The sequence below is a fragment of the Macaca thibetana genome, chromosome 1, assembly GCF_024542745.1.
Source record: "Macaca thibetana thibetana isolate TM-01 chromosome 1, ASM2454274v1, whole genome shotgun sequence".
Taxonomy (NCBI): domain Eukaryota; kingdom Metazoa; phylum Chordata; class Mammalia; order Primates; family Cercopithecidae; genus Macaca; species Macaca thibetana.
Window position 1 is genome coordinate 81820997 of NC_065578.1, and position 24868 is coordinate 81845864.

The 24868-nt window shown below is 36.7% G+C and overlaps 1 long non-coding RNA gene across 1 annotated transcript in view; it reads right to left on the bottom strand.

Annotated features, from left to right (window-relative positions):
• Positions 1 to 24868, bottom strand: part of LOC126943000 (uncharacterized) — a 52153-nt gene that overhangs the window by 7200 nt on the left and 20085 nt on the right. The window lies entirely within an intron of this gene.

Genomic DNA, 24868 nt, shown 5'->3' on the forward strand with positions numbered 1-24868 from the left:
AGAAAGATATGAAGTAGCTACAAAAAAAAAGAAAAAGAAAAAGAAACAAACAAAAAACAGAAAACAACTAACAAACTGGTAGTAGTAAGTCCTTACCTATCAATAATTACTTTCTATGTAAACAAATTAAATTATTTAATAAAACATCATAGAGTGACTAAAGGGATAAAAAAAATAAGACCCACTATATGCAGCCTAGAAGAGACTTGCCTCAGCTTGAAAGACACATAGACTAAAAGGAAAGGGATGGAAAAAGCTATTCTAAACAAATAAAAAGGGAAAGAGAGCAGAGGCAGCTATATTTATATCAGACAAAAATAGACTTTAAGTCAAGAACTATAAAAAATGACAAAGAAAGACATTATATCATTATAAAGGGATCAGTTCTTCAAAAAGATATGACAATTGTAAATATGTATGTACCCAACATCAGAGCACCTACGTATATAAAATCAAATATTAAAGAATCTGAAGGGAGAAGAGGACTGCTCTATAGTAGGTGTCTTTCAACAATAAACAGATGACTGAGACAAAATATTAATATGAAAACATTGGACTTGAACAACACCCTAGACCAAATGTACCTGACATTTACAGAACATTCCATTCAGCAGCAACAGAATACACATTCTTCTCAAGCACACACAGATAATCCTTCAGGATAAGTCACATGTTAGGGCAGAAAACAAGACTCAGCAAATTTAAGAAGATTGAAGTTATATCAAGTATCTTTTCCAACCACGATAGCATGAAACAAGAAACTGACAACAGAGGAATTAAAGAAAATTCACAAATATATAAAAATCAAACAACATGCTCCTAAATGAACAGTGGGTCAATAAATTAATACAGATATTTTAAAATATCCGAGACAAACAAAAATGGAAACAGAACATATCCAAACTTACAGGATGCAACAAAAGCAATTCTAAGAACAAAAGTTATAGCAATAAATGCCTACATCAAAAAAGAATAAGTATCTCAAATAAACAACCTAATATCGTATCTCAAATAACTGGAAAAAAAGAAACTAAGCCCAAAGTTAACAGGAGGAAGAAAATAAAGACCAGAGCAGAAACAAATGAATTAGAAACTAGAAAAACAATACAATGAAACAAAAACAACAAAAAAACTAGAGTTGTTTTTTTTTAAAGTTAAATAAAACTGGCAAACCTTTAGCTAGACTAAGAAAAACCTCAGTAAATAAGATCAGAAATAAAACAGGAGACATTACAACTGATACCACAGGAATGCAAAGAACCATAAGAGCCTACCATGAACAACTATTTGCCAACAAATTGAATAACTTAGAAGAAATGGATACATTCCCAGACAAATGCAACCTACCAAAACTGAATCATGAAGAAATAGAATATCTGAGCAAAAGAATAATGAATAAGAAGATTGAATCTGTGATAAAATCTCTCCCATTAAAGCCCAGAACCCAATGGCTTCACAGCTGAATTCTATCAAACATCTTTAAGAACTAATATCTATCCTTTTCAAACTCTTCCAAAAAAAAAAAAAAAAAAAAAAAGGAAAGAAATATTTCCAAACTCTTTTTACAAGGCCAGAATTACCCTGATATCAAAACCGGACAAGGACATTACAAGAAAAGAAAATTGCAGTCTGATATTTTTGATGAACATAGATGCAAAAATCTTCAACAAAATACAAAAAAAAAAAATTCTACAACACATTAAAAGGATCATTCACCATGATCAAGTACAATTTATCCCTGAGATACAAGTATGGCTCAAAATATGCAAATCAATACGTGTAATACAGTACATTAGCAGAACAAATGACAATAATGTGCCCATATGATCATCTCATTTGATGCAGAAAAAGCATTTGACAAAATTAAACATCTTTTCATGATAGAAACTCTCACCAAATTAGGTATAGAAGGAATGTATCTCAACACAATAAAGGACATCTATGAGAAGCCCACAGCTAATATTACACTCAATGGTGAAAAGTTGAGACTTCCTTTAAGATCTGGAAAACAAGGAGGATGCCCACTGCTACATTTCTATTCAACATAGTATTAGAAGTCCTTCTCAGACCAAGTAGGCCACAGAAAGCCATAAAATGCATTTAAATAGGAAAGAAGGAAGTGAAATTGTCACTGTTTGCTAATGATATGATCTTATATTTAGAAAACCCTACAAACTCCACCAAAAACTTGTAAGTGCTAATAAATGAATACAATAAAGTTGCGGGTTAATAAATCAACACACAAAAATCAGTACTGATTCTATACACTAACAACAAACTATCTGAAAAAGAAATCATCCAACTTACAAGGGATGTGAAGGACCTCTTCAAGGAGAACTACACACCACTGCTCAATGAAATAAAAGAGGACAAACACAAATAGAAGAACATTCCATGCTCATGGATAGGAAGAATCAATATGGTGAAAATGGCCATATTACCCAAGATAATTTACAGATTCAATGCCATTCCCATCAAGCTACCAATGACTTTCTTCACAGAATTGGAAAAAACTACTTCAAAGTTTATTTGGAACCAAAAAAGAGCCCACATTGCCAAGACAATCCTAAGCCAAAAGAACGAAGCTGGAGGCATCATGCTACCTGACTTCAAACTATACTACAAGGCTACAGTAACCAAAATACCATGGCACTGGTACCAAAACAGAGATATAGACCAATGTAACAGAGCAGAGCCCTCAGAAACAATACCACACACAGGCCGGGTACGGTGGCTCAAGCCTGTAATCCCAGCACTTTGGGAGGCCGAGGTGGGTGGATCACGAGGTCATAGATCGAGACCATCCTGGCTAACACGGTGAAACCCCGTCTCTACTAAAAATACAAAAAAAAAACTAGCCGGGCGTGGTGGCGGCGCCTGTAGTCCCAGCTACTCGGAGGCTGAGGCGGGAGAATGGCGTGAACCCAGGAGGTGGAGCTTGCAGTGAGCCGAGATCGGGCCATTGCACTCCAGCCTGGGCCACACAGCGAGACTCCGTCTCAAAAAAAAAAAAAAAAAAAAAAGAAACAATACCACACATCTACAACAATCTGATCTTTGACAAACCTGACAAAGGCAAGAAATGGGGAAAGGATTCCCTATTTAATAAATGGTGCTGGGAAAACTGGCTACTCATATGTAGAAAGCTGAAACTGGATCCCGTCCTTACACCTTATACAAAAATTAATTCAAGATGGATTAAAGATTTAAATGTTAGACCTAAAACCATAAAAACCCTAGAAGAAAACCTAGGCAATACCATTCAGGACATAGGCATGCGCAAGAACTTCATGTCTAAAACACCAAAGCAATGGCAACGAAAGCCAAAATTGACAAATGGGATCTAATTAAACTAAAGAGCTTCTGCATGGCAAAAGAAACTACCATCAGAGTGAACAGGCAACCTACAGAATGGGAAAAAAATTTTTGCAATCTACTCATCTGACAAAGGGCTAATATCCAGAACCTACAAAGAACTCAAACAAATTTACAAGAAAAAAACAAACAGTCCCATCAAAAAGTGGATGAAGGATATGAACAGACACTTCTCAAAAGAAGACATTTATGCAGCCAACAGACACATGAAAAAATGCTCAACATCACTGGTCATCAGAGAAATGCAAATCAAAACCACAATGAAATACTATCTCCAACACCAGTTAGAATGGCAATCATTAAAAAATCAGGAAAAAACAGGTGCTGGAGAGGATGTGGAGAAATAGGAACACCTTTTACACTGTTGGTGGGACTGTAAACTAGTTCAACCATTGTGGAAGACAGTGTGGCAATTCCTCAAGGATCTACAACTAGAAATACCATTTGACTGAGCCGTCCCATTACTGGGTATTTACCCAAAGGATTATAAATCATGCTGCTATAAAGACATGTGCACACGTATGTTTATTGCAGTACTATTCACAATAGCAAAGACTTGGAACCAATCCAAATGTCCATCAATGATAGACTGGATTAAGAAAATGTGGCACATATACACCATCGAATACTATGCAGCCATAAAAAAAGGATGAGTTCATGTCCTTTGCAGGGACATGGATGAAGCTGGAAACCATCATTCTGAGCAAAGGACAGAAAACCAAACATCTCATGTTCTGACTCATAGGTGGGAATTGAATAATGAGAACACTTGGACACAGGAAGGGGAACACGACACACTGGGACCAGTAGTGGGGTTGGGAGAGGGGTGAGGGGTAGTATTAGGAGATATACCTAATGTAAATGATGAATTAATGGGTTCAGCACACCAACACGGCCCATGTATACATATGTAACAAACCTGCACATTGTGCACATGTACCTTAGAACTTAAAGTATAATACAAAAAAATTTAAAAAAATTAAAAAAAAAAGAAATCGAAAGCACAATTCCATTTATAATAATGACAAAATTAAAATACTTAGGAATAAATTTAAACAGGAAAGTGAAGGAAGTGTACACTGAAAACTGTGAAACATTGATGAACAAAATTGAACAAAACACAAATAAAGCAGAAGAAACCCCATGTTCATGGATTAGAATAATTCATTTTGTTGGAAAAATTAATAATATCAATCTTTCATACTATCCAAATCCACACTGCCATACAAATTCATAGTAATCCGTACTTCTCAAAGCAATCTACAGACTCAGTACAATCTCTATCAAAATATCAATGTTATCCAATGTCATAGTAATAGAAAAAATAATACTAAAATTCATATGAAACCACAAAAAATCCTAAATAGCTAAGGCAATTATGAACAAAAAGAACAAAGCTGGAGGTATCAAACTGTCTGATTTTAAAGTATATTACAAAGCAATAATAACTAAAACAGTGTGGTATTAGCCAAATGAAAAGACACATTGACCAATGAAACAGAATAGAGGGCCAAGAAGTCAACATACATATATATAGTCAGCTGATTTTTCACAAAGGCGCTAAGAGTACACAATGAAAAAAGGACAGTCTCCTCAATAAATGGTGTTGGGAAAAGCAGACTTCCAAGTGCAGTAAAAGTAAATTGGATTGTTATTGCATGCCATATAAAAATCAACTCAAAATGGATTAAAGAATTGAACATAAAACCAGATACTCTGAGACTAAAAGAAGAAAACGTAGAAAAAAACTGTATAGCATTGATCTGGACAATTATTTTTTGTATTTAACCACAAAAATACAGGCAATGAAAGCGAATAGACAAATGTAATTTGAGCAAATTAAAAAGTTTCTGCACAGCAAAGAAACCAATTAATGTTGTGCAGAAACAACCTACAAAGTGAGAGACAATATTTGCAAGTCACACATCCAATAAGGAGTTAGTATCTAAAATATGTAAGGAGCTTAAACAATGGCAAGAAAACAACCCAGTTAAAAATGGGAAAGGGGCCTGAACATACATTTCTCAAAAGAAGACATATAAATGTCAAATAGATATATGTAAAAAATGTTCAACATCACTAATCATTAGGAATATGCAAATTAAAATCATAATGAGATATCATCTCACACCTGTCAGAATGTTTTTTTTATAAACAAGATGAAAGGTAAGTGTTGGTGAGGATGCAGAGTAAAGGGAACCGTTATATGGTGTTGGTGGAAATGTAAATTAGTACAGCCATTGTGAACAGTATGGAAGTTCCCCAATAAACTAAAAATAGAATTACTGTATGACCCAGCAATTCCACTTCTGGGTATTTACCAAAAAGATTTAAACTCAGGCTGTCAAAAGATGACTGCATTCCCTTGTTCACTGCAGCAGTTTTCACAAGAGCCAAATTATCGAATCAACCTAAGTGTCCAAAAACAGATAAATGCGTAAAGAAAATGTGGTACGTCTACACAATGGAATCCTTAAAGAGAATGAAATTATGTCAGGTGCAACAACGTGGGTGAAATTGGAGAACATTATGCTAATTGCAATAAATCAGGCATGGAAAGATAGATACATGTTCTCACATATATGTGGAACCTAAACCAGTTGAACTTATAGAAGCAAAAAGTAGAATCATGGTTACAGAGGGTGAAGAGGTAGGGGAAATAAAAAAATGATGGTCAAAGGGCACAAAATTTCAAACATGAGAAATAACATTTTTTTTCCACCAAGATGGAGTCTCACTTTGTCACCCAGGCTGGAGGGCGGTGGCGTAACCTCTGCTCACTGCAACCTCCATCTCCTGGGTTCAAGCAATTCTTATATCTCAGCCTCCTGTGTAGCTGGGATTACAGGCACATGCCACTATACATTTCAAAATTGCTAAGAGAGTAAATTTTAAATATTCTCGCTATGAAGTATGTTAAGTATTTGAAGCAATGGATATGTTAACCTAGCATGATTTAATTACTCTACCTTGTGTTCATAAATTATAACATCACTTCATATCCTATATATTTATACAATTATGGACAGTATACAATAAAAAGATGCAAACATATATTCATTGAACATTGAAAAAGGTACTATATCATAAAAGAATACTGTTTTCTCATGATAATCCAGGTAGGTATGTGTTATTTTGTTTTGTTTTAGTGTGTTCATTGAAAGTACTTCAGTTGTCAAGAACTTTCATGTGTGAGTCTGCATACTGTTTAGAGTATTTTCCATTTTTCTCCCAGATATGCTGTCTATGCTGTTCTGTGCCCAGTGAAACTACCTGTGTGGTGTGCATCCGTGAACTCTCTTACCCTCTGGTTTCCTGGTTGGTTAAGCAAATGAGGAGCATCAGAAAGAGAGAGGGAGTAGAGCGAGTTTCTCTGGCTTCCTCATGACGGCTTTGCCAAGGGCAGTATCAGCTCCAGCCAGGCAGTCCTCTTCTCATAGCGCTCTCTCTCCATTTCCATTATTGTAGTGTCTTTTTCTTTTTCTTTTTTTTTTTTTTTTTTTTTTTTTTTTTTACTGGAGAACTATAAATTCTTACACTATCCACTGTTACTAGACCCAGGTATTGCAGTATCTTTTGTGCTTCCCTTACATCTTATTCAAATCTTTATAAATGGTCCCTTTACTAAACTATTCATAAATTATGCAACTTGAGTGTACCACATATTTTCTGTCAGAACTGGGCTGATTCACATTCTTCTTCACAAGATAATAGAAGAAACTCATGCGTCTTCTAATTGCAAGTGTTCTTAGGTCTAGTACAATGAAACAGAACACTCACACAAGTCAGGCAAAGCAAATTTACTCCTCACAAATAGGCAGAGGATAAACAGAAGCCTAGAAGCCACGGCAAGCAAGTCCCTCCATGTTTAGGAAAGCTGCTGAGGGAGTATGGAGTCTTGTCTGGCCATACCCCGTATTGCACTGATGCTGAGAGACCCCGGAAGTGCTCCACTCTGGGTTTTATACCCTGGGCATAACTTTAATTGCTAGGCACAAGTGTTGCAGAACATACTGTTCTAGAAGAAATGAGAATATAGTCTGGGATGTTCTGGATATATCCTCCTTATCTTAGGGTATTGCATTCTCAATGCATTCTGCTTGAGAACTGAAAGCAAGAAGGGGACGATCTGGGTTGGTCAAACTCATCTAGGGACATTCCCTCCTACACTAATCCATCTTCATAAACCTGGCAGCTCTTTGACTCCAGGAAACTAATGAACATTCATTTTAGGATTCTCTTCCTCATCTCAATGACCACACTCCTCTTTGGCATTGATGTTCTCTCCTAGAAGTTTTAGTTTCATGGATATTGGTTTGCTTTAATTCTTTATCGATGAATTGAGATCCAGCATAAATACATCCTCTTCCATAAAGTCTTATTCACAGTTCTGCCACCTTGTGCTCCTAGTCAGAATCAGGTCTTCGTCTTGGCATTGTATTGGTTCTTTGTTTAAAACACCACTAAGGAGCAATCTCGTCCATTAGCATAGCAGAGTCATGTTTTTAAATGTAGGTTTCTTGAAACCAAGGACTTTCAACAACCAAGGGGCTCTGCTAAATACATTGGAAGGAGGATGTGAAAAAAAGAATGCAAGTTAGTAATCAGATTCAGTTTCTATCAACTTGCTCTAAAAAGAAGGCTGCCAGTAGAACTTAGGTTCTTTGATAATAATTTTCTCCAAACACGAGTATAAAACATTACTATATCACTCCTCTGGCCAGCAAACAAAACTCATAAACAACCTTTGATGTCTTTCCTTGTTTTCAAACTAAAATTTAAACTCCTGAGTATCATATGGAAGCACTCAAAGAATGGGACTCCAGGCAATGTAGGTTTAGTTTTCATTCTGCCATATGACTACTTCCAACACTGCACCTCACTGGATTGCTCAGCACTACATTTCATGCCCTATGCCTCTGAGGTTGCATGCTTTTCTTTTTCTTATCTTTTCCTTTACCATCATTTCTATCTGTTAGAGGAAGGGTGTTCCTGTCAGGAGCCAGACCAAATGCCACTGTTCCCACCAAATCTTTCCAACTCTAATGAATGGCAATATGTTACCGTAGTTTGCCTTTTACCAGCACCCATGGTGTGCTGTACATCTTTCCCATTAGATTCTAACCTCTTAGGTGAAGGAATCAAGTTTATTAATACTTGTAGCCTGATGGTGTCTAGTAGAGGGCCTCTTTTGTACATGTATTTTGAACTCAGTAAGTATGTCTAAAGTGAAATGACTTACTGATGCTGTAACTAAACTAGAGCCACCATTCTTCAGATGATAGCAGCAAATTAGCTGCACAGCATGAGGAGTAATATAAAGTTAGTTAAATTTGCAAGTTTTAGCCTTATTAGCCTTTATTTAAATTAAAAACTGCATTATTTCAGTTTCCGCCTCTGGCACAAGACTATGTTTGGCTTCCATTTCTTCTCTTTCCACATAGAATTACTCTCAAAAGCTGCAAAAGACAAGTTATACAAGATTATCTTTTTTACTTCTTTTGAATTTGCCTTGCACCTTTGAAAATGTGTCTTTCAAAACTTATTGGCCTGCTTTTAAAAATAATTATATAATTAAGTAAAATATGAAAAAATACATACTTGACTAAGATGCAAATATCCATGATTTATAAAATAAAGAATCAGCTTTGGTCCAATTATTAAACCTTAAAAGTATTAAAGGGGCTTTTTTTAAACATCTAAGGATGTTCTTTTTTTTTTTTTTCAAAAATAAATCTCCAAAGCTACCTATGGATTTATTGAAATATTTATGATGAAACGAATCCAGAAGCTTTATGTTGGTGGCATCAGAAAGAGGCTGAGTGATAGGCATGATCTGATTCTTAGGGTGAATTATTAAAAATATATTCTTCTTTTCAGATCAAGAATTGAAAGATCAAGCAGCACAGTTCAAAAGTTGAAAGAGATTAGATAAAAGATGAGTTGTGCAGAAGAACCCAAGGAAGAGATGAAACAACTGGTGAGTTGGTCACTAAATTTCATTGCACCATGTATGAGTGAGAGAGAACTTATATTTCTAAAAAGAGACTATTCCTGGTTGATTAGTGGCAAATATTAAGTTTATATTTGTCCTGTATAAATAAAATATTCTCTTAATACTGCTATTTCTAATAAAAAAAGTATATATAATTTTTGAGCATTTATCAAAGGCCTCGTGTATTATTTTATTTAATCCACATAAGATCCCCTTGAGGAAGACACTGTTATTTCTCCTATCATAAAAAAGAGAAAATAGAAGGAGAAAAATTTCATAATTTGCTTAAAGTCAAACAGAGAGTAAGTGGCAGAGAAAGTATTCAATTGTAGATATGTCTGTCTTTGAGGTCTTAATTATTCTATATCCTGGCTCCCTTATTTCACATATAATATGTAAATGAAAATTAAAACCTGGCCCAGAGTACTCTGATAAGAATTTAAATGTACCCCTAGGTTTTGAATCCATGTATCACATGCCCTATAGTTGTGATATTCTCTGATTATTCACTAACGCATTCCATAAATATTGTTAGGTAACTGTCACAAATCATGTGAACCCAAGCAACTGGAAATATAACACTGAAAAAATTATAGTCTTCCACTCAAGCAGTTCTTCATTTAGGAAGGGATATAGGTAAGTTAATACGTGGTTGTGACATTGCAGATAAATGACAGTATAAAGATAAGTACAGGAAACCCAAAGGGGCCACCCATCCCAGACTTGTCTCTGTATGTGTTTGTAGAGGGGCATCAGATAAAACTTCGTGAGGGAATGTCATCCAAGTTGAGATCAGAAGGATAAGAGTTGAAAGTTAGCTGAGTAAAGGGAAAGAGATCCAAGCAGAAAGATGAGCCATCACAGAGGCATGGAGTTGAGAAAGGATTAAGCATTCAGATAACAGCACTACAGAGTGGCCTGGCATATAACTCGCAAAGACAGAGAGGGTAGAAGGTGGCCTTCCATGTCACTCAGTTCACACCATTGATCCCAAGTATGGAAGATGCTGCCTCTGAAACCAAAAGATATCTGCCTGGATATTTCATTTTGCTTTTAGTGATAGGAAGGGCCACATATCCCAAACTACTGCAGACCGCTGAATCTTTATAATTTTCACTGGGCTCCTTATTAAATAGAGTTTATTTCTCAGGATCTATATACTATGAGTCCTATTAAGACCTCCAGTATACTTACTAATTCTTGCTTAGCTGAACTACTTAATTGATGTCAATGGTAAAGTGAACCACTGTGGCATTCTGTGAAAAGTAGAGATAGTCAGATCCCTTCAAACCATATTATGACAGAGGTTGGGTGTGGTGGCTCATGCCTGTAATCCAAGAACTTTGGGAGGCCAAGGCAGGTGGATCACTTGAGGTCAGGAGTTAGAGATCAGCCTAGCAAACATGGCAAAACCATGTCTCTACTAAAAATACAAAAATTAGCCAGGCATGGTAGCCCTGCCTGTAATCCCTGCTACTTAGGATGCAGAGGTGGGAGGATCAGTTGAGCCCAGGAGGCAGAGGTTGCAGTGAGCTGAAGTTGCACCACTGTACTCAGCCTGGATGACAGAGTGAGATCCTGAAAAAAGAAGAAAAAGAAAGAAAAGAAAGAAAGAGAGAAAGAGAGAGAGAAAGAAAGAAAGAGAACGAGTAAGAGACAGAGAGAAAAAGAAAGAGAAAGAAAGAAAGAAAAGAAAGAAAGAAAGAAAGAAAGAAAGAAAGAAAGAAAGAAAGAAAGAAAGAAAGAAAGAAAGAAAGAGAAAGAAAGAAAGATTCCATAGAAATGTATCTACCACTGAGGCAAAGTACTTTGAGAAAACAAAGAGGATGGAGGAATAGGGATTTCCTCTACATTTTTCAGGCCAGAGCAGTCTTTTTTTCCCAGTTAATTTGGCCAGAGAAACAGGCTGGTGAACATGACAAAACCCCATCTCTGCTGAAAATACAAAAATTATCCAGGTGTGGTGGCATGGGTGTGTAGTCCCAGCTACTCGGGAGGCTGAGGCAGGATAATTGCATGAACCTGGGGTGGAGGTTGCAGTGAGCCGAGATGGTGCCACTGAACTCCACCCTGGGTAACAGAGTGAGACTCTGTCTCAAAAGAAAAAAACAAACAGCTAGCCCCCCTCAAAAAAAAAATACCAAAACTATATTATGACAGAACAAGGGAAAGTAACAAGTCCAGGGTTAGACCATAAATGTATATTGTTGCAGTATTGGGGGCTACATGAATGCAAACTGGTCACATACTATAAAAACTAAGGCTATTCTAATCTAGTCTAGCAAAGATACTAACACAGCAGCTGCAAGTGGGGCTATTACTTGATTGAATTTGTGTTAATATATTGTCATTCTCTAGGATTCATCTGGGTTTTGTGTGGTTATTGTGATGAATTAAATGGGATATGATTGGGACTACCATCTCTGAAACCTGTAGGTTCTAAGGATCACACTAAACTCTGATATTTTCTCCAGAATGCTATCTTGTTTTTAACTTCTATTTTGGCTTAGGAGGGGATGGAGGCAGTTTTAGAGGCTTCCCTGGGTCCTCTCTACTATGGTATAATTAATTCACAGTCCTAAGAATCCATGTAAGTATTCTGCCTACTGCAAAATGTTTCTATTCCACTTCTAACTTGAATGTTTGGAAACTGACCACTAGGTTTGTCTGTGGAAAATGTGGACCTACTGTCAAGTGGTCCTGGGCTAAGTATCTATTTATTACCAGGCTCCCATATCCATATGCCTGCATCCTAACAAAGGGAATAATCTGGATCACCGAGGATCATTGTCAACTAGAACCTTGCGTCTAACAGTCTCTAAATACCTGTATATCTCCATTTTCACAGTATATGGTTACTTAAGGAAGTCATCCCAGTAGCTTTGGAGAAGTTCTGGTGAACTTTCACCATTTTCATAATGTTGCAGGGTACTTCCACCTGGGAAACCAGCCTGTCCTCTTAATGGGTGCTGGATTTGAATACTGGTAAATCCAGAAACTAGGCAAAAGATCATGACTTTTTATTATAGCAGCTTCCCTCAGCCTTATAAGCATGCAATCTTGACTTCTTTTAATTATTTAGATTGAGAACACCCTTGTTAGTTGCTCATCTTCATTGCCCTTGCATATACTATGTTTTGTAATCATCTCCATAGTTTTCTGTAAGTCAGCGCTGCCTCCTACCTACTGTCACTTCAATTTGCTGCTCATTAAGATAACTGTACGCATTGCTCTGATAGTTAAACATTTCCATCTACCTCTATTATCATTATTATTTTAGTCCTATAATCTCCATTATTATCATGAAGCCCTATTCAGTATAACATATTCTATGGTCAGTTCTGGTTTAGACAGCTATCACTGAGATTCCTGGAATATTCCTTACGGTTTTGATAAATGGAGTGTCTTTGGAGACTCTCTGTGGAATATAATTGGCAAGTAGTATTTCCATCCTTAAGAGTATAACTCCTACCATATGCATTCTTCTGACCTTTTGGCCACTTCTTCCACCACCTTTCATGCTAATTCCTGCATTTCTATTTTTTGGTTTTTTGTTTTGTTTTGTTTTTGTTTTTGTTTTTGTTTTGAGATGGAGTATTTCTCTGTTGCCAAGGTTGGAGTGTAATGATGTGATCTCAGCTCACTGCAACCTCCGACTCCTGGGTTCAATCAATTCTCCTGTCTCAGCCTCCCAAGTAGCTGGGATTACAGGTGCCCACCACCATGTTTGGCTAACTTTTGTATTTTTTAGTAGAGATGGGGTTTCGTGATGTTTGCCAGGCTAGTCTTGAACTCCTGACCTCAGATGATCTGCTCACCTCAGCCTCCCAAAGTGTTGAGATTACAGGTGTGAACCATTGTGCCTGGCTTGATAAACTCTCTCTTATTCAACTTTATGGTCTACTACCTACTCTCTGGACACCATACATACTTCTCTGGCTTCTATGGACATATGTTGGCTAAGTTCTGTAGTTTCCTTGGGGTATAGGTTCTTTGTTTCCTCTATAGCTGCAGCATACCCTCAGCTAAGTTATATTGTACCTTCACCTTATTTATTGGTCTGGTGACCAGGAGGGGTGCATTGTCTTGCAAGACAGAAGTCTTTGATGTGTCTTCAAATGATGATTAGTGCTACCCCTTAGCAGGAAAAAAATAGGCCATTTCTGGAGGCCTGGGTAGTTCAGCAGAACCTAGAGATTAAAATTCTGCATGAATAGATCCAGATGTTTCCATCTCAAAAGGTTAGGTTCCACTCCTCAATCAGGGCCCTGATCTTGTCATAATAGAATTGCTAGAATTGAAATTCAACCTTTCCGAAAGTTTAACTACCCTTATAACTAAGCTCTGGGCCAAATCCTTAGCAGTTTTATTCCTCTATGTGCAGGAGAGGAGATTCTTTTTATATGCTACTTATAACAATGCCTGGGGAGGTACTCAGCTGTAAGCCATCAGCAGTAAGTACTCCTAGCTACTAACTAGCAGAATAAATGCCTATGTTCAGAAAACAACAACCTCAGTGACTGGTCATATCATCCACCAGAAAAGAAGGGACTGCTTCTTCTTCCTCTTCTTCTTCTTCTTCTTCTTTTTTTTTTTTTAAGATAGTGGATGTTTTATCATTTTAATTATTGATAAAAATGGCCAAAATTGAAATTACAAAGAGCAAAAGAAAAATTATACAATGGAGTTTTATGAAGGACAAAATACATGAGATCAAAAGCCAATGCAGCAGCATTGGCCTTGGATTGCAGAAGGGCACCTACTCTGTTGAAACCAGAGGGAAAGAGGAAAGATGAGTGTAATGGAGGAAGGTTTCTAGGTTTGTTGGCAAGCAGTGGACTGATTGTTATCTGATGGAAATGAAGTAGGAGGCAGAATTGTGTTTTAAGAAAGAAAGAGTCATTGGCCAGTAGTAATTTTTAGGAGAACAGAGAAATGTTGCAAAGCTTTCATTAATGAAAAAAATTTTGTTTTCCTCTTTTTAAGTTCAGGGGTACATGTGCAGGTTTGTTATACAGGTAAATTGTGTCATGGGTGTTTTTTTTTAATTGTACAGATTATTTCATCACCCAGGTATTAAGCCTAGTACCCTTTAGTTATTTTCCTGATCTTCTCCCTCCTCCCGCTCTCTACCCTCCTCTAGGCTTCATTGTGTGTTGTTCCTCTCTATGTGTCCTTGTGTTCTCATCAATTAGCTCTCACTTATAAGTGAGAACATGTGATATTTGGCTAATGAAAAGAATTTCATTGTGCCCCTACTGTGCGCTTTTATATAAAGTAGGAAAATGAACTATCCAGAGAAGCATGGTAAAAATGACAGGCATTGTTGAGGTCTCAGATGAAGTTGGTGGTCAAGAATGTTTTGTACAGTCTCCCCTGCTTTGTGACTTAAGCCTTCAGTAGTACTCAGCTGAGTCAGAACAGCACAGAAAGAATGCATACCTGACCTAATGTAGAGTGAAATTTTGTCATATGGGCTTAACAAAAGCGGAGGTGAGTGGGATACTGGTGGAGTGTTATACATGGAATTAGAAGAAAACAGGACAAAATCAGAAGATACTAATAAATGGACATGTAACAGACAATCACAATTATATGTTACAATGGCTGCATTAAAAAGAGTTGAACATGCAATCTGAAAATACAAATTGTTTTAGAAAAGTGATTTGGGCACAGGAGTGAATTAGATCATAAGATCTAAGGTGGCCCTTAGAGTAGATGGTGGAGGTGAGATCAAGAGAAGTCATTGCAGATGACGAAGTCAGTGAACCCACTGCCAAATAGTGAAATCAGCAGTTTTTCTATTCTCGTCATGATTGGCCTTTCAGTCGTATTCAATATCATTAATATCTTGTTCCTGAAATAATCGTACCTTAATTTCTGTGCCATCGCACATAACTGGCTTCCCTCTTACCTCTCCGTTCTCTTCTTCTCTCCTGCCTTTGTTAGTTCTTCTTTAACTTCTTTAATGTCTTTTCATGCAGTCCTGTTCTCACTCTAAATTTCTTCCTAGGGTGATTCCATTTAAACATATGGATTCAAGTACTTCTGTGTACTGATGATCCTCAAATTTACTTCTCTTGTCAAGGCATTTCCTTTCAGCTCCAGACTCACATGTGGTCATCCACATCTATATACGGCTTTGTCTCATCTTCTCATCAACATCTTCAAAACTGAATTTTTGATCTTTCCCATGAACTTGGTCCTCTTCCAGACTTATCCATCTAATTAGGTCATTCATATCTACAATTGGATGTTTCATTTTTATCCATACCTGTAAATTTCAAGATAGGAATGCAGCATATTCAGTTACCTTTCTCAATTCTTCTCTTCTCCTTGTATCCATTCCCTGTGACTTGTGACTGCATTTTCCCCACTGGAGACAGAGTGTACTTCTCTACTTCTTGACTTAGGGCTCAGCATGTGACTTGCTTTGACCAAAGAGATTTTATCTGATGTGTTGCAAGCAGAGGTATGAAATGTGTTGTCACGGCTGGGTTTGCCCTTTTACTCTCTGCCATCATTACTAGAAGAACAAATCCTGCTGGCTTCAGGAAATCGAGATGCACATAGAATAAACCTCTCCCAGTAGCCAGAAGTACCTGTAGCCTAAAGGAAAGCCATCCTGCCAACTCTTAGACTGCAGTGTGAGAATAACTGTCTCAAGTCACTGAGCTTTAGGGTGGTATGTTGCTCAGTAATATCCTGTAGCAGTAGCCAACTGATATAGTGAGTATATTAGGGATTTTGGTGCAGGGCAAAAAAGACCAGTTTGAAATGACACCCTCAATGATTTGATATACCATCAGACCTCTGTTAGGTGTTATGTAACCCCTATTTCTTTCCTGACCACTGGCTTACTAGTCCCTGGGTTGGAAAACAGATACAGATTTTAATTGAAGCCATGGGAGCAGATATGATTATTACCAAAGAGTGAGACATGAAAGACATATGAAGTAAATTTCAAGCAGCACTCATATCTAAGTTTAGGTAGAGTAGGAGAAACTATTAAAGGCAGGAAAAGACAATAACCAGAGAGAAGGAAAACTGGGATTTTGATTCTTCATAGAAGACAGTCAAATAGTAAAATGGAAAAAAGGACACAGAGTTTTTTTTTTTTTCCATAACCAAGTATTACAATTATATTCTAGGACATAACCAACATTAGCAAAAGAAAGTTTGTCTTTTTGCTGTATCATTATGAATTATCTGGGTGAGCTAGTGCCTTTTAGGAAATTATAGGATATGAAGAACTAAATATTTATTCTCCAAAATGGATGCAGGACCTTGTGGGGAGTGAGGGTAAAGTTGTTGAAAAAGTCAGATGGAACTAAGGCAAAGGAGAACTGTGTATGAGACTAGAGGGAACAATGACTCCAGCAGGCCTGTCTGTGGGGCACACTGAATGGTGAAGCAGCAGCATGGCACAGCAAGAAGGCCGGGCCCTCAGCTTGGATTTCTCTCCTGGTTCTACCACCTACAAGCTATGTGACCTTGATTCACCTTATTAACTTATGACATGGAAGCACCAACCTTATATGACTGTTTTGAATATTATGTGAGTTAATTCAGATAAAGTGTCTAGAACTGAGCCTGTCATATAATGAGTGCTTGAGTTGTTAGCCATATTATTGTGGACCTGTTCGATGTGTCAGAATCTGGTGACTTTTAGCCAATAACTGTTTGCTTTTTTCCCTGAATGCAGAGTTAAGTTTCATTTCTCAGATCGTCTTATAGTTAGATATGGCCATATGTGTAGTTCTTGCCAAAGGAATGTAAATAAATGATGGTTTCAACGTAAAATGAGGATTCTAAGGTTTGCCTACTCCATGCTGATGACAATGAGACCTAAGGGGGCAGTGAAGTCTCCTACATGAGGTAAGAAGCCTGAATCCCTAAATCACCATGTGTTGAAGAGACACCAGATATCTAGAAATATCTACATGTACAGGCATGTACAGGCATACCTCATTTTACTGCACTTTGCTTTATTACACTTTGCAGATATTGCATTTCCTTCCCTCCTTCCTTCCTTCCTTCCTTCCTTCCTTCCTTCCTTCCTTCCTTCCTTCCCTTCCCTCCCTCCCTCCCTCCCTCCCTCCCTCCCTCCCTCCCTCCCTTCCTTCCTTCCTTCCTTCCTTCCTTCCTTCCTTCCTTCCTTCCTTCCTTCCTTCCTTCCTTCCTTCCTTTCTTTCTTTTTGATGGAGTCTTACTCTGTCTCCCAGGCTGGAGTGCAATGGCACAATCTCGGCTCACTGAAACCTTTGCCTCATAGGTTCAAGAGATTCTCCTGCCTCAGCCTCCCAAGTAGCTAGGATTACAGGCACCCACTACCACACCCAGCTAATTTTTGTATGTTTAGTAGAGGTAGGGTTTCACCATGTTGGTCAGGCTCATCTTGAACTCCTGATCTCTGGTGATCCACCCACCTCGGCCTCCCAAAGTGCTGGGATTACAGGTGTGAGTGACCACGCCCGGCCCAGATACTGCATTTTCAGCAAATTATAAAGATTCATGGCAAGCTCACATCAAGCAAGTCTATTGGCACCATTTTTTCCAATAGCTTGGGCTCATTTCATATCTCTGTGTCAAAATTGGGTAGTTCTAGAAATATTACAAACTTGATTATTATTATATCTGTTATAGTTATCTGTGATTAATAATAATTTATCTTACTATTGTAATTGTTTTAGGCAGCAAAAACGGTGCCCATATAAGATCACTAACTTAATTCATAAATACTATGTGTTCTGACTACTCTACTCACTGGTTGTTCCTTGGTCTCTCTCTCTTTCTTCTTGGGCCTCTCTGTTTTTTGAGACACAATATTGAAATTAGACATATTAATATCCCTAAAATGGCCTCTATATGTTCAAGTGAAAGGAAATGTCACACATCTCTCGCTTTAAAGCAAAAGCTAGAAATGACTAAGCTTAGTGAGGAAAGCATGTCAAAAGTCAAGCTAGGCCAAAAGCTTGACAGTTAGCCAAGGTGTGAAAAGTTCTTGAAGAAATGAAAAATGCTACTCTAGTGGACACATGAATGATAAGAAACTGAAACAGTCCTATATCTGATATGAAGAAAGGTTTAGTGGTCTGGTTAGAAGATCAAAGCAGCCACAACATTCCCTTAATCCAAAGCCTAATCCAGTTCAAGGCCCTAACTTTCTTGAATTCTATGAAAACTGAGAGAGGAGAGGAAGCTACAGAAGAAAAGTTGGAAACTTGCAGAGATTTGTTCATGAGGTTTAAAGAAAGAAGCTGTCTTCATAACATAAAAGTGCAAGGTGAAGCAGCAAGTGCTGGTGGAGAAGCTGCAGCAAGTTATCCAGAAGATCTAAGATAATTAATGGGATGGCTACACTAAACAACACATTTTTCATGTAGATGAAACAGCCTTATTTTGAAAGATGCCATCTAGGACTTTCCTAGCTAGAGAGGATGTCAGTGCCTAGCTTCAAAGCTCCAGAGACAGGCTGACTCGCTTGTTAGGGGCTAATGAAGCTGGTGACTATAAGTTAAAGCCAATGCTCAACTTAAAAGGGTCCCCCAAACCCGAGAGTCCTTAAGAATTATGCTAAATCTACTCTGCCTATTATATCTGACCCATTATATCTTTTCGGGACTATCTCTTTTGAGGAATATTCTCACCTAAAGAAATGCAATGGGTAAAAATAACAAAAAAACCTTACATCACATTCTACATTCTGATATCTATGTATTTCCTTCATAGTATGAGCCTAAAAAGCACTGGCATAATTCTAAACAATTCATACATCATTTGTCACATAAACAAATAGAACATTGCTCTTTAATTTGTTAATATAACTATGGTAAAAGCATTGCATATTATGCACCCATATCAAAAATTTATAATGCACGGAAACATGCAAACTTTAGTAAAGAAAACTCCAGTGTTTTCTCAAATTTAACTGAGCAAAATATCTTTTTTGTAAAGCTTCTGTAAACATTTTTGAAGACATAGTTTTGCTGACTTCAATTTGAATGATGTTGGCAGAATATCCATTTTCAAAAACTCTAGGTGAGAGGGTGAATTGGCAAATACTTTTTGGAGGGCAAATTGGTGTGATGTCCATAAAAACCTCTAAATCAATAAGTCCACCTCTTGGAATTCCTCTTAAGAATTAAACCCCATAGGAACATGAGTGCAAAGGCTATCAGTATTATTGTATTAATAGCAAAACAAAAAACTAAAAATCACCTAAATTTATTTTAATAGGGGTTTGGTAAAAGAGCTTAGGTTATATTCATACTCTGTATATATTAGTTATTAGTAAATAATAAGCTATACATCAAAGAGAGTGCAAGCTTCAAATGGGCATGCATTTTTGTTCGCTAATGTATCTGTCTCCAGAAAATAGAAAAAGGTTCTGGCACATTATAGCTGCTTAGGAAATGTTTGGTGAATAAATGAAAATGCATTGTGATAAAAAGGCATCTGAGACATATTAAGTAAAAAAAGTAATTTTTAGAATAATTCATATTCAAATTCATGGGCAAGTTCCAATTCATATTCAAAGAACTAAACATAAGAACTAAACATAAAGAACTAAACATAAAGAACTAAACATAAAGAACTAAACATAAAGAACTAAACATAAAGAACCAGATGATACCCTTTACACTGCAACCAGAGGTTACCTCTGAGGTTTGGAATAGGAGTGGTGGGAATTAAGGGGAGAGCTTTGGTGGTACTTCCTGTACTTAGTTAGCTATTGATTGCCTCTTTTAAAACAAGTATATATTCATATATTATTTAAAATATCATCATGGGTCTTTTGAAAATAATTTGAAATGATCCGGCCACTGCACTCCAGCCCGGGCGACAGAGCAAGACTCTGTCTCAAAAAAAAAACAAAAACAAAAAAAAAAAGAAAATAATTTGAAATGATAATATAGGGTATTTATATTTTGAACAGGAAATAGTAATGTTAGCTAAAAGCTTGCTGAGTGCTGATCATGCGCTAGGCACTGTTTAGATACTTTACAAGTATTAACTCACCTATTCCTGACTCATTTAATCTTACGAGGGAAGTACTGGAACTATTACCATTGTACAGGCAAGGACACTAAAGATAAGGCACTCGTCTGCAGCCACATAGCTATCAAATGGGGAATTTAGGCTAGAAACCATAGAAATTAGGCTTCAGAATGTACTATATCAAACATCCCATTGAAGCTGTGTTTGAATATTAGGTTGGTGCAAAAGTAATTGTGGGTTTTGCCATTATTGGCAAAAACCTTTGTGCTAACCTAGTAAAATCAATATTCTGAGTCAATGAGGAGCTGTTTGGAATAATGAGAAAGAAGAGAAGTACAATAAGTCTATGAAGGTTGGTAGCAAATCTCAAAATCAAATGCTGAAGTATTTGGATTGTTTTGATACTTAGCAGAGCAATAGGATCATGAGCTCCTTTAAGCTTGTTGATGTTTTTTGCAAGGAGAATAGAATAATTAGAAGACAGTAAATAAAATTTTTTCCCCACCCATACATCTTAGCTAATGTATTGGTAGGGGAAATGGATAGTGGTAAAGTATTCCAAAATCCGTTATTGGAAACAAAGGGAGCAATATTTGGCAATGGTGGTCATAGTGCTGGTGAATAGAAACATCAAAACTAACTGAATTGTGTATTTTAATAGTATTAATGGTAATGGTAACAATAGAGATATTTTCAGGAAAGATTATTTCCTTAGTAAAGCTAAAGTCATCAGGTGGTCTAGCCAGGTCTGAATCACAGTCCCTGGCATCAGACATATGTGAACACCTCTGAAGCATTGTTCATTTCTTTGGCTGGGAATTCCCTTCACCTTCTTGAAATGGCAGATTCCTACTCATTTTTCAAGGTCACACTTGGAGTTATCTCTTCTATAGAATCTCCCTTGAGTATCCTCCAAGGAAAAGATAAAATATTCCCTCTTCTGTGTTTCCTTGCTCCTTTAGTCATCTTTGTACTATCACACTTGTTAGGTTGTCTTCTTGTCAGCTATCCACATAGGTATCGCCCTGGATAGACTCCATGTGTTCTTTGAAATCTAGGGTCTTATTTTATTGTATCCTTGTTTGCCAAAAAAACGTGTTCAGCAGATTAGGTACTTATGAAATAGTAATTGAATAAATGCATGTATTTTAATTTATTTACTTAAGTATAACCCCACCTTATTAAAATAATTAAGATGTCCTAGAAAGTTAATAATGAGATAAGAAACATTCTAGCTTAAGTTTATTGAATATTTTATGACGGGCATTCTGTTAAATTACACACACACAAACACACACACAGTATCTCATTTCACCATTGGCCCATATAACTTCACCATTTCACAGCTGAATAAACTAAGGCTGAGAGAGGTTAACTTGGCCAAATAAGCAATAACTCTCAAAGTTTGGCTTCAACCTCCGGTTTGTTTGACTCCAAAGCTTACGATTTCATTAGGCGAAAATTAGAAGCCGTGAGAAAGATAAGCAAAGGCAACTTAAGTGTAAGAATAAAAAGTCTGCTGATTAGAGAAATGTGATCTCTACCACTTGTCTAGCAAAACAGCATGATGACTCTGGCACACACAATGTGCTAGTTCAAACCTCCATGCCAATCTTTCTAAATAAACCAGGGAATAAACCAACAATGATTGGCTGTAGCAACACTATCTTCTTCCCTGTATTTTAGTAACACTGACTCGTTACACTCCGTCTGTTCAGTTCACAATTTTGTTTCTTGTTCTATCCAGAAACTTGTCTTTGTTTTGTCAAAAGGTAGAAATAGTGCTAAAATAACTTCGGACATCTTATTTCCAGGTTGCAAAAGTAGAGACTCTAGCTGTAATGCATCAGGAAAAATAATATACTGTGGCTATTAACCATTAACTTTCAGTCGAGATACACATTCTAGCAGTCAGTCATCTGAAGCTGATAAATTCCAGACAACTTGCTTTGCATAAATTTTCAATGATTCTGTAGGATAAAATACTCCGAAGAAGAGTTGACTGATACAAATTATTTTTAAAGACCAGGGACAGCCAAGACCAGATTGTCTTACCTACTAATATTTTATATTTAGATAGATAATCTATCTGAATAATGAACAGGATGAAGAAAAATTCTCTAGAACTTAAAGTCTTTAATCATCTTATAACATATTGTAAGTTATTCAGGGAAGTATTTATGAGATGACTATTATTAATTTGCTTAGTTGATGACTGAAGTAGCATGGATCCTGCATGATAGAAAGTTTTACTTTAATTACCACAAGGTTAGCTGGAGATGCATCAAGCAATTTGAGGAGGCTCCTCCCCAAATTGGTTGGGAACAGGATTCATCATTCTCTTGTTTACATAAGAATTGATTGTGAATGGCTGATGTTGCATCTGCCTCTCACAAGATGTACTTTTAAAAAATACAAAAACTAGGTAATCTGCTTACTGGATAAGATAGTGGCCAACCTAATGCAACAGTAAAAATGGGTCCTGGTCATTCTGTCAAGCATTAAATATTTTGCAGGTCTTTCTGCTGAGTTGCAAAAAAAAAAAAAAAAAAAAAAAAAGGAAGTTGGGTCTTATATTAAATTTTGCCCTGGGGCATTATTACTTTGAAAGTAATCCAAATATTTTGTTTATATTGGAAGGGTTCAGTGAGACATAGTTAACTGTGAATAGAATTCAAAACAATAACTCTGGAAAAGAACTATTCCCTTTGGTCAGAGGCTATTGTGTCAGCCGTTGTGCCGAGTCAATCAAAAAGAAGAAAGAGAGAGAACGCCAACTGTGAGAATGGAGCTGTCAAGCTGATTGACTAGATAGCAATATAAAATTTGAAATGTTCTATGTGATAAGGTAAACACGCAATTTTTATCTGAGCATTGGCAAAAGCTAAATGCAACTTGAAAATCTCATGGAAGTGTCATTAAGAAATATAGAGAAACAAAATTATTTCTGTATACAATTGAAAACAACAAAATTCACCTATTTAATGTCATTGTTTGATACCGTAGAGAGCTTTGAAGAAAAGTATTAAGACCAAATTTCAGAACTGAATGCATGTTTATAGTGGCTTTTTCTCTTTTCTACCACTTAGATAAACAAGTGCCTTGTCAAATCCACAAGGTTTGCTTTAGTAGTCAGTTACATTTATGTCAAGTATTTGACTTTTAGGAAAAACATTTTAATAGTGGAGCATTAGAGAACTCTTTTATTCCTGTTGATTTGAGTAATAAGACTGAAAACAATAGAAAATGTAACTTATTTCATTTGTGTTTTATTGCAAATTGCTGTTGAATTTCTTGTGCACTGGCATCAGCTGACTTTTCTGACGTTGTTAAGAAATAAAGCATGAGACATCACGCTGTCAGTAATAGGGCTGCCCTGGGCAGTCATTCACCACAAAACTCCTTGGATTGTTACTTTACTATAACTTGTGTCTTTTTTTTTTTTTTTTTTTTTTTTTTTTGAGACGGAGTCTCACTCTGTCCCCCTTGCTGGAATGCAGTGGCCGGATCTCAGCTCACTGCAAGCTCCGCCTCCCGGGTTCAGGCCATTCTCCTGCCTCAGCCTCCCGAGTAGCTGGGACTACAGGCGCCCGCCACCTCGCCCGGCTAGTTTTTTTGTATTTTTTAGTAGAGACGGGGTTTCACTGTGTTAGCCAGGATGGTCTCGATCTCCTGACCTCGTGATCCACCCGTCTCGGCCTCCCAAAGTGCTGGGATTACAGGCTTGAGCCACCGCGCCCGGCCTTGTGTCTCTTCTTTTTCTTCACTTCAGATCTTAACTTGCCATCCATTTTCTTTTTTTTTTTTTATTTGGCCTATATAGTTTTTGATTAACTTATGCTTTGCAAATTTAATTAAAATGGTCCATCTCATCACATTATTCATCATTTTTTCTGTTTCTTGATAGCTTTCATCATTAAGTCAAAAAATGTTTTCCTTCTCTTATTCAACCTTCTTGTTTAATCATTTTAATCACATATAAAATAATCTTCATTTGGCTTGTTCTGTTCTTCTGGTTCACTGACTGTCTCCCTTATTTTGAACTCTTTATATAAATTTGCAGTTTTGGTTTCAAGTTCACTGCCACATGTAGAAAATACATCTTTTGCCCCTCATTTTTATTTCATCTCTTTCTTTAAAATGCCACCTGAAAACACATTTTGCTCTATTTGCAGTTTTACAAGTTTCTGTCTATATTTCAGTATGTTTATAAAAACATTTTAAAGAGCATTTATATCTCCCCATTTTTCATTTTGTGGTTCAGTATATCATTTACTTTTTAAAGTATTTCTCAAGAAAATGTGCTTGTTATTGTCGCATCATTATCCCAATTGATGTCTGTGTGACCATTGAACACGTCAATCTAGTGTTCAACAGTCAATCATATTAGAAAGAAGCTAAAAAAAATAAATCTGTAAAATTTATATTCACTGTTGAAAGAATTGTAACTGAACATTTGAAAAGATTTCTTTGGTTGAAAAAAGTTAGGAAATAATA